The 16,275-nt window shown below is 39.4% G+C and overlaps 1 protein-coding gene across 1 annotated transcript in view; it reads right to left on the bottom strand.

The window, feature by feature from the left end:
• Rab27b (RAB27B, member RAS oncogene family) overlaps nucleotides 1–14,746 on the bottom strand; it is a 153,686-nt gene extending 138,940 nt beyond the window's left edge. Inside the window, exons 1-2 of the mRNA XM_029546982.1 lie at nucleotides 14,690–14,746; nucleotides 14,482–14,559 (exon numbers count right to left, since the gene is read on the bottom strand). The gene's annotated coding sequence lies outside the window, so the exon portion shown is untranslated. The remainder of the gene's footprint in view (nucleotides 1–14,481; nucleotides 14,560–14,689) is intronic.
• Nucleotides 14,747–16,275: the final 1,529 nt, after the last annotated feature.

Raw genomic sequence — 16,275 nt, forward strand, 5'->3', positions numbered from 1 at the left:
AAGTTTCTCAAGACCTTGAGTCTTGTTCTGTGCTTTTACTCTTGAGAAAATGTTGGTTGAATCTTATGAGAACCTGTTAACAAAATGTGTTCTCCTCTGTTCTGCTCATCTTGACTATGGCAATACATTCAGCATGACCAAACTGTCTTTCAAGCCACTCTTTGCTTCTTTGTGTTTAGCTAAAGGTTCTGTTAGGAGCCAAAGTGGCACTTTCAAGAAAGTACTGGCATGAACACTCAGAAAATATGATACCAAGTCCTCTCCAAGGCCTAGAAAGTGACAGGATTCCAGCCTGGCATTGCCTGTGCAGTTTGCCCATGGACCAGAAGACAAGTCATGATTGTGTGGACCACTGTGATAGCAGATCCTGGATCTGCAACAATGACAATGAACAGGGAAGACTTATGTGAACCATAAAGAAAGCTGCAGGTAGTTACTTGTCTCAAAACAAATATTTCTAGTCTACTTACTTTCCATGGTAATGTTATTTAGGTTAAGTAGAATCTGAGTCCATTTGTAGCAGAACATAACTGAATAAATCTACACATTAACTGAGTCTAAATTTGAAATGTCATATTCTCTCTCTCTCTCTCTCTCTCTCTCTCTCTCTCTCTCTCTCTCTCTCTCTCTCTCTCTCATATGTATGTGTATGTGAGTATCTGTGTGTTATATACAACTGTATCTGAGATGTACACTCCCATAATGCATGAAGGACAGAGGATGACATTGAATGCCTACTCTGTCACTTTGCTGTATTCCCTTGTGACAGGGTAGTTCATCAATCCTTGTATCCAGCAAGCCCAGCAAATCCCCCTCTCTCACTTCACATGTCCTCACCCAGCACTTGGGTTGACTAGTCATGCCTGTAGATTTTACAAATGTGTCAGAGGTGGGAACTCAAGTCCTCATGTGTTTGAAGCAAGTAATCTTACCCAGTAATTAATCTCTCCCGCTGCTTGAGAATAACATCTATCTAATCAAATACAGCAGTTAGTGATTTGAGAATGCATGCAGAGCTGTCAGAATTTCTCAGGAAACAACCAGCTGAGCGCCAGCTTCCTAAACACAGGGCCAAGCAAAGAGATGACTCGGGTGGTCTAAGTACTTTAGCAAATTTAGGACATCTTTATAAGGAAGAGTTCATCTAATGTAAAGTTATTACAAAAGAAACATAGAAGAGAGATGTCTTGGGTTTGGCTTTCCAGTCTTCGGATATGGGAATGAGAGAAGTCTAACTGAGCATTTCTTATGAAAAATTTCAGGTAGAAGTAATCAGTTTGTTCAAAACCCTAGAATGGCAAAGCCAAGGAGGACTGCACTACTAATGAGTGCTTTGATGCATCTGTAGGAATAATCAGATTATCTTATCTTTCAATAAGAAACCATTCATGAGTCAGGCAGTGGGCTGGCTCACAGGCACGGCTGGCCACACCCTCCCTGCTCTAAGCCGTGGGACAAGATAAGAGATGAGCAGAAATAATGTTCAATAGCCTGTACTGACAAATGGGCTGAGTTCACTTCACTATTTATTAAAAGTCCCAGATTTAATAATAGTTTCTGTTGATTTGCAAAGTTAACTTACAGGGTTTTGACTCATAGAAATAAAAATACATTTTATCTTTGGGAGCAGATAGCCCCAGATGACACTTTCTGTAAAAACGTATGCTAGTCCTTATGTTTACATGTGCTAATGTAATCCAATTTATTAAGTAGTTTCTAAACTAGTCATTACATCTTCTGATTTTTTTTTTTCTTTAACAAATGAGGTAAGGAGAATCTGGTATACTCATCCATTTATCTTTATCAGGGAGTTGTATTTTATTTTAGAAATTCCATTTCGACAAAATCATGTCAGTATAATAGCACTTTGAGAATCACAAGATATGGCTTCTCTTTGCAGATCTGGGATGTTTGTAACATGGGATTCTGAAGCGAAAATGTTGGTGGGTTTTTCAAAACTTCCTTCTAAACGTTAATTTAAATATTTTTAAAGCTGAAAGGTAATATTGCATTAGCATAGGTAGAATATTACTAAAAGAAAGAAACTTTCTTGATCAAAAACAAGATAGAAGAGCATAAGAAGGCATGGTCTATCCATAGAGTCTTGATTTCTGTTCTAACTTATGGGACACCACTTTAAGTGATAACTGCCAAAGGCAGTTGCTGTTTAATTGGGCCTATTGTACTTCAGAGAGATGACTTTTGACACCCACAAAGAAAGACACAGAGATTCACGTCTTTTTTAGCATTTCCTTCTTGGTAAGACATAAAAAGGGGTCATCTTTATCCGACTGCATATTCAACACTCAGATAAGAAATCTCCCCAGCCCTTCTTGGACTGACAGAGAAAGTGCCACAGATCTACAAAAAGTGTCAATTAAGTGTGGATTTATGTAAAATGGCAATTCCTCAGTAACGTTTCAAAATGATCACTGGAATGGTCTTGGGGGCCAGAAGAAGTTTTGTATGCTAAGCTTATTTTGGACAGTTTATCTAAGAAGTAAAAGGTAAGACAGTGATGAAAATAACAGAATAAACACAAACTTAAAAAATTCATGATGCCAGACACTCTGGGACTCTTGACTTGACTGGTACTTACTTTATATAATTGGGACATTTTCCAGATTAGTAAAATAAGTATAGGACGATTAAGTAATAAGATTCTATAGCAAAGTAACATGTAATATAAAGTAAGACTCACACACACACACACACACACACACACACACACACTTTACTTTTTAACTTAAAATCAGGCTCTCATGAATCTTAGGCAAGGGCCTCACCACTGATCTATGACAAAGCATTATGCATTTTATAAAATGTATGGAGAGTTTCAAATGCTCCCGACAAAAAAGAAGCAGTAACCGGTTAAGGAGACAGAAATTCCTCACTGCACACTATATATTAAGGCAAAAATGCAACTAAATACACGAAGACACCTTAACCTATGGAAATAGTGATACAGATCGAAGAGCCACTGAAGATCCATTTCCCTCTTTCTATTTACTAAACATGCTGTGTAGAATTTGAGCTGTCACTCTAGAAACTTGTATTTTTAAGAGTTTCTCTAAGCAGAAACTCTTATATGCTTGTCAAACTGTCTTTACATAAAAGAAAACTCAAAATATCCCTTCTTGCTTATTTGTTTCTTCTATTATTCCATTGCGAAGCACAGAGTCCCCTGTAAATTCATTTCTCTAGGGGCTACCACAGCAAATGGCATGAACTAGGCAGCTGTTACACAGGCAAGCCCAACCTCACTCCCCATCTTACCACATTCTAATAGTCATGTCCAACTTGCTTTTACAGCAACACCTGTATTCTGTCTTCACTGTTGTAGTAGAGTCTATTTCTAGTGTATCAAAGGTTTTGCCTCCTCACCCCCTCATGACCTTGATTAGGGGTATACACACCCAGCATCTTTTTGGAGGAGTCTTTCTCTGAGAAAAATCTAGGTCTTGTCCTTAGAATGTGAGCTCTCTCTGTTCTTCTCTTCTATCTCCCCTTGGGATTCATTTTAGAGAAATATTTAAACTTCTCCCCCTAAGCCTCCTGTTTTAACTCCTCTCTCTCAGTCTTCCCAACCTTGTTATACTAATGTTTTGTATTCTATTCACTCAACCAAGAAATAGAAACTTTACAAAGATATACATGTTACATAGACTACCCATTGTGATACAGTTGAGAGATACTGCATTAGAAAACAACAAATTTCGTCAAGCAATGCTATAATTGTTTTCTGTTTAGATTATACTGTGTGTTTCTGCACATGTGTGTGCATACATGTGTATGTTTGCTTGTGTGCACACATGTGTAGTTTTTGTGTGTGCACACATGTGTATATTTGCATGTGTGCACACATGTGTATGTTTGCATGTGTGCACACATGTATATGTTTACATATGTGAGGGCACACACACACACACACATGCCATGGTGTATATGTGGAGGACAGAGGAACAGCCCCTTGCAGGATTTGGTTCTCTCCTTCTGCCATGTGAGTTTCAAGGACTGAACTTGTTGTTAGGTTTATGTCAAGTATATTTAGTAAACAGTCTTATCAGCCCACAATATTATAATTTTTGCTTCCAACAACAGCTGACTTACCCATAAATATTTATATTGTTTCCTTTTTATTTTATTTTTGTATTCATTTTATGGGTATAATAATAAGTCATGAAGACTCAATTTAATACTTTATCTATTTAGCAAAGAAATGGTAGTAAGTTCTCCACTAGGGTCTATGACTGGTCTAGCCTTAGGTTCTAGGCACTGGCATCAGTGTCAAGTATGACCTTCAATGTGTAGAACAGGCCTTAACTACAACCAGAAAGCAGTCAATTAACATCTGTGTTACTATAGTACCAATGGGCGTGTCTTGTCAGGTTGCTCATTGTAGTATGCAAGACTCATGGCTGAGTGAGACCGGTGTTTACCTTTCTCTCTGGTAGCACTCATAGCACCTTCCAGCACTAAGAAAGCTACTCAGTAGTGATGAAGCTTCCAGGTGAATAGCTGCTTGATTTCTCCATGTTTTATGACTCAAATATGTGTGACTTGCTGTCAAGTCCTAGAGGGTACTCACAGAAAATTGGCAATAGCCTGTAATATTTGGGGGGGGGGGCTATGGAATCTCATTTGTCAATGAGTCCAAAATTCTGTTAGCTATGGCTATGTCTCTAGGAGAGCCTTTTTTGTCCTTTAATAATGTAACTCCTTTTAAACTTTTAAAAATAAATTTTTCCCCAGAAGCTTATACCATAATAAGCTTCTGGGGGGAAAAGAAGAAGAAGTAGTAGGTTTTAGGTTTCAGAGAAACTCAAATGAAAACTCCTTTGAGATTTATACCCCAGTCAGAATAAGTAAGACTTTTTTAAAAAAAAATGACAACAAATCCTGGCACAGATGTAGGAAAAGAGGAATGCCTATTCCCTGCTGGTGATAGTACAAACTGGTAGAGTCAAAATGTATATCAGTGTGGAAGGTCCTCAGAAATCTAGAAACAGATCCAGCATCTGACCCAGCTGCACAAGTCTTCGGCATATACCCAAAGGACTATTCCCTGCTATAGTGATACCTGCTCCTCCATGGTCATGGCTGCTCCGTGTACAATAGACAGAAATGGACACAGCCCGGGTGTCCACCAACTGATGAAAGGATAATTGAAATGTTACACATTTTCACAGTAAAATATTATTTCAGCCGTGAAGAAAGATGAAATTATAGTGTTTGAAGATAAAAGGATGAAGTCAGTAACAATCATTGGGAATGAAGTAACCCAGATGGACAAACATTACAGGCAGACAGAGAGATGTTACATGTGTTCCTGGATCATTTGCTTTTATTAGCTTTAAATGTTCAGATATGAGTGCTCCATGGTCATTGAAGTAAAAAAAAAAAAAAAATTAGTAAGAAGCCTATCAGGGACACGTCCAGGGAGGTGATACATAACACAGAGGTATAGAGTGTTAAAGAACTGTTGAAAGGGAAGGGTTAAGTCAGGAGATCAATAGAAGGGAATGACAAGGGAAGGAACACTGTGGTAGATAACTAATACTAAGGATATTTCCAAAATGTTGTATGGCAATCAGTGGTCTTCTTGATTGATGACAGGGTTTCCCTTTTTATCATCTCCTTTCTGTCAGAAGAGTTCCCTTCAATAAATGTAAGCACTTTTGGGAAACTTGGATCCCTATTTTCCTTTCTCTGAAATGCACACTAACCTAAAGTTTAATTGCTGCTGAGACACTTGAGAGAAGTTGACACTCAGTTGTTTTGCCAACCTCTTGTGTCTTTCCCAATAAATCTCTTGTGTGTGGTTTGTTGTATGGTGTGACTTCGTGATATTCCTTGTCTCCCGGCTGCCAGGATTCCTTTCCCTTTAGAGCTGTAATGCTCACACTAGGGTAATCTTTCCCCTCGGAGCTACAACACTTCCCCTGAGGAAACCATTCCCCTTAGAACTGCAGCACTTCCACTGAGGGAACCGTTCCCCCAGGGGCTGTAATACTTACAGTAAGTATTGTGGCAAATGCCTTGCACACATCTTGAATAGCCATTTGATAGTCTTCAAAAAAAAAAATCCCTTTTCTATTCTTTACACGTGTAAGTCAGAGAAATGACTGACAAGAGTCATTGTTGTCTGATGTCAGATCTTCCCAAACATGTTCAGAATTCATATCACAATCCTGTGTCTTAAACATACCATTCTGCTCAAGGGTTCTCTACTTCTAAGGACACCACTGAGCTCTGTATTCCTTGGGCTTCCACCACTGGCAGAGACAGGCTCTTTCATTGTGCCCCAAATCAGCTCTCATTTCTCTTACACATTGTTGAGGACAGATTGAAAGTTAAGAGTCAATCTATTTTTCATAACTATCCTCTTTCTATACCCCCAAAGCTCTGTTCATCTTTGTTAGTCTGAAGTATCTTTATGCTTTTTAACTTCGATAGGATTTTGAGTAACCTGGAGCCCTCATGGCATGCAGAGCCCAACCAAAGCACAGAATCATGATGTGTCCTTCACCAAGTGAGTGGGAACTTAACACCATCTACTTCCTGGACCCCTGGCTCACTCGCCTAAGCACACACTGTTTCCAGCAGTCACTTGTATTGACCATTCATCCTGAGTTTCATGAGGGTTCAAACCATGAAGTGTTTGCACATATGTCATGACTTTTCAAACAGCAAGAAGTTTTGGATATGTTATCAAAAAGCATCCAAAAAAAAAAAAAAAAAAAAAAAAACCCAACAACTGTATTCTCTCGATTGGTATATTTTTTTTATAATTCTTATTAATTCTGATATTCAGTTCTTAACTAAGAAATAAAAATCTCCCACATTTTTGTACATCTCAGTAGTAAAATCGTAATTTGAAAATTAAATTTAAATTTTGTAAAGTTCGTCTACTAAAGAGCAAATATATTCAAGATTGCATTCAGGGTCTACTAACAGCAAAGTTCTTCTATATTCTGCCTATATCTTCATGGCAAAATATTGATATGAGTTAATTTGGGAATATTTTATGATTTTGATGTTATTATTTATGACATTTATCAGTTACAAGTAAACTAAAGTTCTACTTATGCCTTTTGAAAGAAATCATAATTATTATGACATGATCATAAATTTTTTTGGTATTTCAAATAGATAGAGCTGAATATGTGCTTAAATATATATGAAAAAGAATTACTAACCTGACTAGATGCATGCCACTGAAAGGTGATATATAACTAAGAATTTTTTCTATCGAATACCTATCAATAATTATCTGTAAATTATTTAATTCAATTTTTTAGCACGTTCTTAATGTCATGTTTTTATTATTCAACATTTTAACACACCTTTGTTATTTTAAATGATAAAGATGTTTATGTGTGTGCACATGTGTGCATGTGTGTGTGTGTGTGTGTGTGTGCATGTGAGTGTGAGGGCAGGTGCCTGCGCAGGCAAGAAGAGATGAGTCAGACCCCCTGGTACAGGCAGTTGTGAGCCACCTGATGTGGATGCTGGGAACAGAACTTGAGTCCTCTAGAAAAGCAAAAAGAACTTCAACCTATCGAGCCATTTCTCCAGCCCTTATTCAACTTTTAAAATACTCATCAATAACTGCTATTTTTCAGATCTTATTGTATATGAAAATAGTGGGTTTCCAGAATACATTCTTCTTTCCACACCTCGCATGTTTGTATTTAAAATACAAATAAACCCATGATTATTTTTAAAAATTTGTCTCTGTACCTATAACCTTTCATGAGAGTTATGTTCCTTATTCTAAGGAGGAATGAAGTATCCACAAATGGTCAAAGAAACGGCAATTGCTAATTATCATAAAATTCAATTCTAATAGGTACTATTATAAAGGAAGAAACTGAGGAGGAAGAAGAAGAGGGAGAAGGAGAAGGAGGAGGAGGAGGAAGAGGAGGAGGAGGAGAAGGAGAAGGAGACAGAGAAGGAGAATGAGAAGGAGAAGAAGACAACCAAATAGATGAAGCTACATTTCTAAAACACACAAGTGTCAGCTTTCCTGACTGCAGGTAGATCTTAAATGAAGTTGGAAAAAGTCTTAGAAATTTAAATATAAATTGTTGTTCTGCCTCTCCCATTAGTTTTGTTCTGCCTCTCCCATCAGTTAAATTGTTGCTCAGAACACTTTGCTTTATCACACCCTACATCCCCACAGGATATAGAACTTTTATAGTTCTGTACGGGTTTTAATCAGAATTTATTAATTTATCAATGACTGTCGCCTTCAGAATCCTGTGTTCATAACGGCATGTGCACACATGTGTGTGCGCACATGTGTGCGTGCCACACACACACACACACACACACACACACACACACACACACACCATTCCTCTTTTCTATGCCAGTCTTTTTCAACTCAGAATTTTAATTTTATTTTGTGACTTTTTTGATAAAACAGCTTTGTCTGTGTCTAGCATATTCCATCCCAATTCATTTTTCAGCGAGATGACATTTCTAAACTGTCTGCTCCTGTGCTTAACTGGGTCACTTAGAGTTGATGGAAGAGAAAAGTTTGAATCATGACATCATAATTTACTGTTTAAAAACTAACTCTAAAATAATATGATTTGGGGTGGGTAGAGAGTGGTAAAATCCAGAATGAGTTGGGAGGAGAAATAATGTGACCAAAATGTGGTGTATGAAAAAAAAAAAAGTGAAAAATTAACTTACCCAGTTGGTTGCATATGTAAATGTGGTTACTTGTGTACATGCCCACATTTTACTGTGTACAGTGAGGAGATGACACGATCCCAAGAGTTCACATGGAAACGGCCCCAGTATCCAATGAGCTACTCTCTTCATCTATGGACTTCCTTCAACGTGAATCTGAACTCTGTTCTGCACTTTGTGATGTTCCAGGCTTACTCATATCGAATCTCTCATCGTGTTTAATAGGCAGAGCTCAGTACAAGTATATATAGTTTAGCCATGGGCTATGAGTCTAACATGCTAGGTTTGTTCCTTTCAGTGCACTGTTCCCTGGAAAAATAGCACCATAATTAACACTGGTCAATCGCAGTGTTTATGGTTTTATAGAAGACCAGAAAAATCCATGTGAATGCAGCCTTTTTAATTTCTTTGAGATTCTAGTAAATGCATCCTGCTCAGTTTGTATAATGTTACACATATGTATATGTCTGGGGGGAATAACCATTTGGTATTCGGTAACCAATTGATGAGTCTCAGCATTCATTAGCTGCCTGTAGGACTTTGTGTAGGGTTGAGGCTTCACCCACTCTCCCCATCTATGGTCCCTGTTCAGCTCATGTTTAGGCAGTCATCAGTGAGTCTATGTCTGTAGCTGCTGCCATTCCTCAGAGATGCAGATTCACAGAGCCCCATTCTGCTGCCATTAGAATGTCTCTACCCCTCTTCCTCTATGTTCTCTGAGCCTTAGGTGCAGTAGTTGTATGGTACAGTTATCCATTTAGCTCCACAGCTCTGCATTTTGATTGGTTGTATTGTATGAAGATTCCCAAGCAGGGTTGTCTCTTTCCAACGGCTGGAAGGAATATATATTAGTTGTTTTTCTCATTGTTGTAGCAAAAGACTTGGCAAAGGCAGCTTGGGAAGGAGGGTCATGGCTCAGTCCACAGTTTAAAGATACAGTGCATCTTGGCCGGGAAGTCACAGCCACATGACGCATGGGGCAGCTGGTCCACTCTATTCAGAGGCAGGGTCAGAGAAAGGTGAATGCTGATGGACAGGTTCTCTCTCCTCTTTCTGTTTGGTCTAAGACCTCAGCCTGAGTGAGAATTTGATTGTCACAGCCATGTCCACATAGTTATGTGAAGAAGGAAGAAAGAAGTAAAACAATATTCTGGATTAGCCTGTTTATCAATAAATTCATAGTGTACATTTTAGACTTTTATTGGTTTTATACTCAAGGGCCAGATTTCATGTTTTTCAAAAGCTTTCTGCTGTTTGTACAGTGCACCCTCCTCTTCCTCTTTAGTCTTCTTCTTCACATTCATTATCTTCTTCTCTCTGAATCTAGTTTATGAAGTAGTGTTTTCTTGTGCAGCTCCTGTTGCAGTACAGGCTAAACGTGTTCCTGCAATCCTTCTGCTTGGCCTCCCAAGTATTAGGATTACAGGTGTAGGCAGGCCACCAGGCACTGCTCAAACTTTCTTTTTTTAAGAAAAAAAATAAGAAATGATCAGTTCTGGAAATGATAATACCTCAGCTCTTAGAGCTAGGTAATTAACTTTCTCTTTCTGTTAGACTGCAACAAAAAGGTCAGCATTGTCCTTCCGGGTTCATGTAACTCTGCCAGTGTGAATGGGATGCCCTACTAGGCCCCCCAGGGGCTTCCCATTCAGTGTTTTGTTCAACAAGTAAAAAGTTTAATTGGCTTTCAAAAGAAAAGTATCAAGTTACATGCAATTTTATCCAGTTGTGGTTTATGGAGGGCAACCACTCCTCAAAAATTCATGTCTGAGTTGTGATTTTCATTCTGCAGGAATCCAGAAGGACAGCCCCTCCCCTCTGACAATGTCATTCGGTATCCATTCAATGAGCACTGCCCCCTCCCATCACCAGATTCCTATTAGAAGGTGACCCTGTTTGACTTCAGTTTTCTATGACTAATCCTGGGCTCCATTGTTTCTAAGCAAAGTACATGTGCTAAGCACACAAACATGAAAGTCAAGGGCTGGAGAGAAGGCTCAGTTATTAAGAGCACTCACTGACTGCACTTCCAGAGGTCCTGAGTCCAATTCCCAGAAACCACATGGTGGCTCACAACTATCTGTAATGGGATCTGATGTAATGGGATCTTCTCGTGTGTCTGAAGGTATTGACAGTGTACTCACACATATAAAATAATAAATCTTTTTAAAAAGTACAATTGGGAAAGGATTTTTACCAATCCTAAATCTGATAGAGGACTAATATCCAATATATACAAAGAGCTCAGGAAGCTGGACTCCAGAAATTCAAATAACCCCATTAAAAATGGGGTACAGAGCTAAACAAAGAATTCTCAACTGAGGAATACCGAATGGCTGAGAAACATCTGAAAAAATGTTCAACATCCTTAGTCATCAGGGAAATGCAAATCAAAACAACCCTGAGATTCCATCTCACACCAGTCAGAATGGCTAAGATTAAAAATTCAGGTGACACCAGATGCTGACGAGGTTGTGGAGAAAGAGGAACACTCCTCCATTGCTGGTGGGATTGCAAGCTTGTACAACCACTCTGGAAATCAGTCTGGCGGTTCCTCAGAAAATTGGACATAGTACTACCGGAGGACCCAGCAATACCTCTTCTGGGCATATACCCAGAAGATCTTCCAACTGGTAATAAGGACACATGCTCCTCTATGTTCATAGCAGCCTTATTTATAATAGCCAGAAGCTGGAAAGAACCCAGATGTCCCTCAATAGAGGAATGGATACAGAAACTGTGGTACATTTACACAATGGAGTAATACTCAGCTATTAAAAACAATGAATTTATGAAATTCTTGGGCAAATGGATGTATCTGGAGGATATCATCCTTAGCGAGGTAACCCAATCACAAAAGAAGTCACTAGATATGCACTCACTGATAAGCGGATATTAGCCCAGAAACTTAGAATACCCAAGATACATTTTGCGAAACACAAGAAAACCAAGAAGGATGACCATTGTGTGGATACTTCATTCCTCCTTAGAATAAGGAACAAAATACCCATGGAAGGATATAGGTACAGAGACAAAATTTAGAGCTAAGATGAAAGGATGGACTATCCAGAGACTACCCTATCCGGGAATCCATCCCATCATCAGCCACCAAACCCAGATACTAATGCACATGCCAGCAAGATTCTGCTGAAGGGACCCTGATATAGCAGCCTCTTGTGAGGCTATGCCAGTGCCTGGCAAAAATAGAAGTGGATGCTCACAGTAAGCTATTGGATGGAACACAGGGCCCCCAATNGAGGAGCTAGAGAAAGTACCCAAGGAGCTGTAGGGGCCTGCAATCCTGTAGGTGGAACAATATGAACTAACCAATACCCCCTGAGCTCGAGTCTCTAGCTGCATATGTAGCAGAAGATGGCCTAATCGGCCATCATTGGGAAGAGAGGCCCCTTGGTCTTGTAAACTTTATATGACCCAGCACAGGGGAATGCCTGGGCCAAGTAGTGGGAGTGGGTGGTTAGGGGAGCAGGGGGGGGGGCGGTATAGGGAACTTTCGGGATAGCATTTGAAATGTAAATAAAGAAAATAATAATAATAAAAAAAGGAAAAATAGGATTTTCCAGCTGATAAAATAATCATAAATATAGTTGAGATTATTGAGACCTCATTTGGTACTATGCAGTGTTTAAACTCATGTAGATTAAAAATATTTTAAGATTATATATAAAAAAAAGTACAAAATTTCACACAACATTTACAGACATATACCACAGTTATGTCAACAACTGAAACATAAAATTAAAATTGGTCCTGGGTTCTGAAATTAGCGAAAGGCAATTACTGTGTCTAATCTGATTTTTCTTTCTTCAGTAGTCAACAATGAAAATGATTTTCTCTGCTTAAGAAATATTATGTAGGCATATTGATATTTTCTTTTGGTATAGTTATTGCATCCTAAGGACACTGCAAATTTATATAACTACTTCTAACTTCATTTAAACTAATATGTTATATTTATATATATTACAGCTCAATATTTAAAACATAAAATGTATGAATTAGTGCAGTAAAACGTAGGTGCTAGTCCAGCTGCCCCCTCTACTTGTCAATCACAGTTTTAGGAGAACCACAGGCACATTATCCAAGGGTTCATTACTGAACATGTTTTCGTTTAGGGCATTTTAATGTATTATATTTCAATGTGTAAGATATATTTATTATACATTATACAATGTATAAAATACATTTCAAACAAAAAACTTCTTTTCTGTTGTTTGTTTGTTTGTTTGTTTTGAGACAGGGTGTCTTAGCTAGCATTCTCAAGAGTGACAGACCTTATGGACTGTCTCTGTATATTAATTGAATTTATTGTATTGACTTACAGTCTGTAGTCTAACTAACCCAACAACAGACAGCTGTGGATGGGAAGTCCAAGAATCTCGTAGTTGTTCAGTAGCACGAGGCTAGTTGTTTCCGTTGACCTTCTGTAGAAGTAGGTTCCAACAGATGTCCTGGCAAGTAAGTGCAAGTGATCGAAGAATGAATCTTCCTTCTTCCAATGTCCTTATGTAGGCCTCCAGCAGAAGGTGTGGCTCAGATGAAAGGTATGTGCCACCATGCTTGGATCTAAAACTTGCTTTTTCCCAGGCTGACCTTGAACTCAGAAATCTGCTTGGCTCAGTCTCCTGGAATTAAAGGCATGTATTACCTTGCCTGGGCCTAAGCTATTCATGGCCACTACACTCAAGATCTCCATGTCAAGATCCAGGTCAGAAATTTATCTTCCAGCCTCAGGAACTGGATCCCAAGTGTGCCCTCCATTTCTGGATTATAGTTCACATCAGATGGGATCAAGCTGACAACCAGGAATGGCCATCACAAAGGTTTCTCTGGGTAAAGTTGGCTGGTTTGAAACTAACTCTGTAGACCAGGCTTGCCTCAAACTCACAGAGATTTGCCTGCCTCTGCCTCCTGAGTGCTGAGATTAAAGGCAGGCCACCACCTCCCAGCTAATACAAGACTTCTTGGCCTGCTAAAAGGATTTTATAAATCCCTTAATAATTGCTGTCAGTGAACTCACAATACCATGTCTTGCATTGCGCCTTGGATATTTTCTTTCCCCAGGTTTATCTTGCAACCATGAACTGATAATTAGCAAACTTAATATGATAAACCTTTCTGGATGGATCTACATATTACAATCGGTAGCACACACACACATAAAAATGGATTACTGGATAACCCAATATATCCAACAATGTAACCAGGTCTTAAAGTTTCCAAAACCTGAAAACATTAAGGAGGCCTTGGGAGGCCTCTTCAATGGGCCTCCTAACTGTGCCATAGAGTGATCGACGAAGTGGGTTTCTCTGCTAATGCTGGCTGTACTCTGGGACATGAGTGTCTCGCCAGCGTTCTGAAAGTCCACCCTTATGCTAAGAGTAAGGAGCTGTAGACAAAAAGGAATCAGGAAGAGGCAGACGCCTACCCTGCACCAGAGCAGTGATGAGAAAAGAATGCTGAAAGCTTTGAAAACAGTAAGCGAAAACCTCAACCCTGAGCAAAACCACTCCCCTCTTCAAACTGTGTGTAAACCCAGCTTCTGTAGCAAGCCTGAAGCCTACAGGTACAGGAAAGGAACACCGCTGCCACTCCAAAGTGGAGTTTCAGGCCCATCACTTGTGGTTTCTGTCACCCTCTGTTGCTCCTCATGAATGAAACATGCAGATGGCACCGCACATTGGCTCCTTCAATGAGGAGGAAAAGAAGCAAGGAACCCAGCACAGCCAGTGCCTTAGAGATCTGAGACCAGGTACTTACACCTCCAAATGCTTCCAGATCACAGCCTCTCGGGGAATAGCTAGCCCATTTCTTTACAGCACCGTGGCTTGCGGTCCGCTGTGGGAATTAACATAAAATAACAGAGTAAGCCATTAGAGCTGGACAGCTGGCAGAGCATCCGATTATGTGAACACTGGAGGCACGCGGACATTGTACAAAAGCTGAGTGATAAATAGCTCATCTATACCTTCTCCTCTGCAAAAGGGAGGCAGTCGGAGCCTTGGCGCCGGCTGCTCTCTTCTTGTGTAACAGCTAAACCGGCTCAGTCCTTCTGACAGGGTGAGAAGCGCTCCAGCAGACAGTGTCTGGGCGGTCCTAGTGCCTGGCTCAGGTTAGAAAGCCAAGAGATTCCACAAGGCCGCCCTGCTGTGTCTGCCAGGGGCTGCCATCAGGAGGTTTTAAGGAAGTCCTTAAGCGTCCTTAGTCCACTGTTGCTGTGGACTAAGGAGCATTGTTTATGGAGAGATGCAAAGTAAATAATAGTTTGCTAATGTCATACATTCTATGCTGTTGAGAATAAACGGATTAGAGATGACCAAAGAGTGCCAATGTTAAAGACCATCAGACAGAAAACCAGTTTGCATGGACACCATGTTTATTGAAATGCATTTATTTCGTGTGTGTGTGTGTGTGTGTGTGTGTGTGTGGTTGTTTTTTTTTTTTAAACCCACATTTAACTCAAAAAGGGAACAATACAGAAATTTAACCATACTATACCATTTGCGAAAAGAATCTATTCAGTTTACTTTGTAAATTAACCCTTGGAAGGTTACTCAACATATGGTAGGATCTCAGTAAATATCTGAGAAACTAATGAAGCAGAAAAGTTACTGTGCATAATGTAGATGCTGGAGCTAATCTCTGAGCTGGCAAAATTCAATTTACTGTGCCTCTCTAAGCAGCTGCTTCCATTCAGGTTCCATTCTGAGGATGCCTTTGCCCCTACGGAGTTCATAATTTTCTTTAATTTTATTTTATTTTTTAAAAGACGTGTTTTTGTTTTGTGTGTATGTGAGTGAGAGAGAGAGAGAGAGAGAGACAGAGACATAGACAGACAGAGACAGACAGAGACAGACAGAGACAGACAGAGACAGACAGAGGCAGAGACAGACAGAGAAAATGTGTGTGTGAATGTATATCACATGTGCTCTGGTGTCTGCATAGACCAGAAGAGGATATCAAGCCCCTTGCACCTAGAATTCAGATATTTGAGAGCAGTTTGATATGGATGTTGGGAACCAAATCTGGGGCCTCTGAAATAGCAACCAATCCTCCTAACTGCTGACCATTCTTTAACCACATTGTAATTGAAATTAGAAGATTAGCCCAGGTATGGTGGCACACACTTCTAATCCCAGCACTNNGNAGGCAGAGGCAGGTGGATCTCTTTGAGTTCAAGGCCAGCCTGGTCTATGAAATGAATTCCAAAACAGCCAGAGCAACACAGAAAAACCCTGTCTCAAACAAAACAAAACAAAACAACAAAAACAAAAACAAATAAAGAAACAAAAGCAATATATAACATAAGTGTAAAATTATACATACGTAAATTATTTATCTCGAGATGATGGGTAACATAAGTCACGCATTTTGATGCTTTGGGTGCACAGCTGAACTGGAGGGTTAGTTTTCTATTTACAGTGTTTCCAGTTTAGAGATTGAGTGCATGAAACAGGTTAATACAGATAGGATTAAAATTTGAAATGTCAACTTCAAATCAACTTTGATATTTTTCTAACAAAAGTACATAAAAATAGCAAAATTGGCAGAGGG

This window comes from Mus pahari, chromosome 15 (genome assembly GCF_900095145.1).
Source record: "Mus pahari chromosome 15, PAHARI_EIJ_v1.1, whole genome shotgun sequence".
Taxonomy (NCBI): domain Eukaryota; kingdom Metazoa; phylum Chordata; class Mammalia; order Rodentia; family Muridae; genus Mus; species Mus pahari.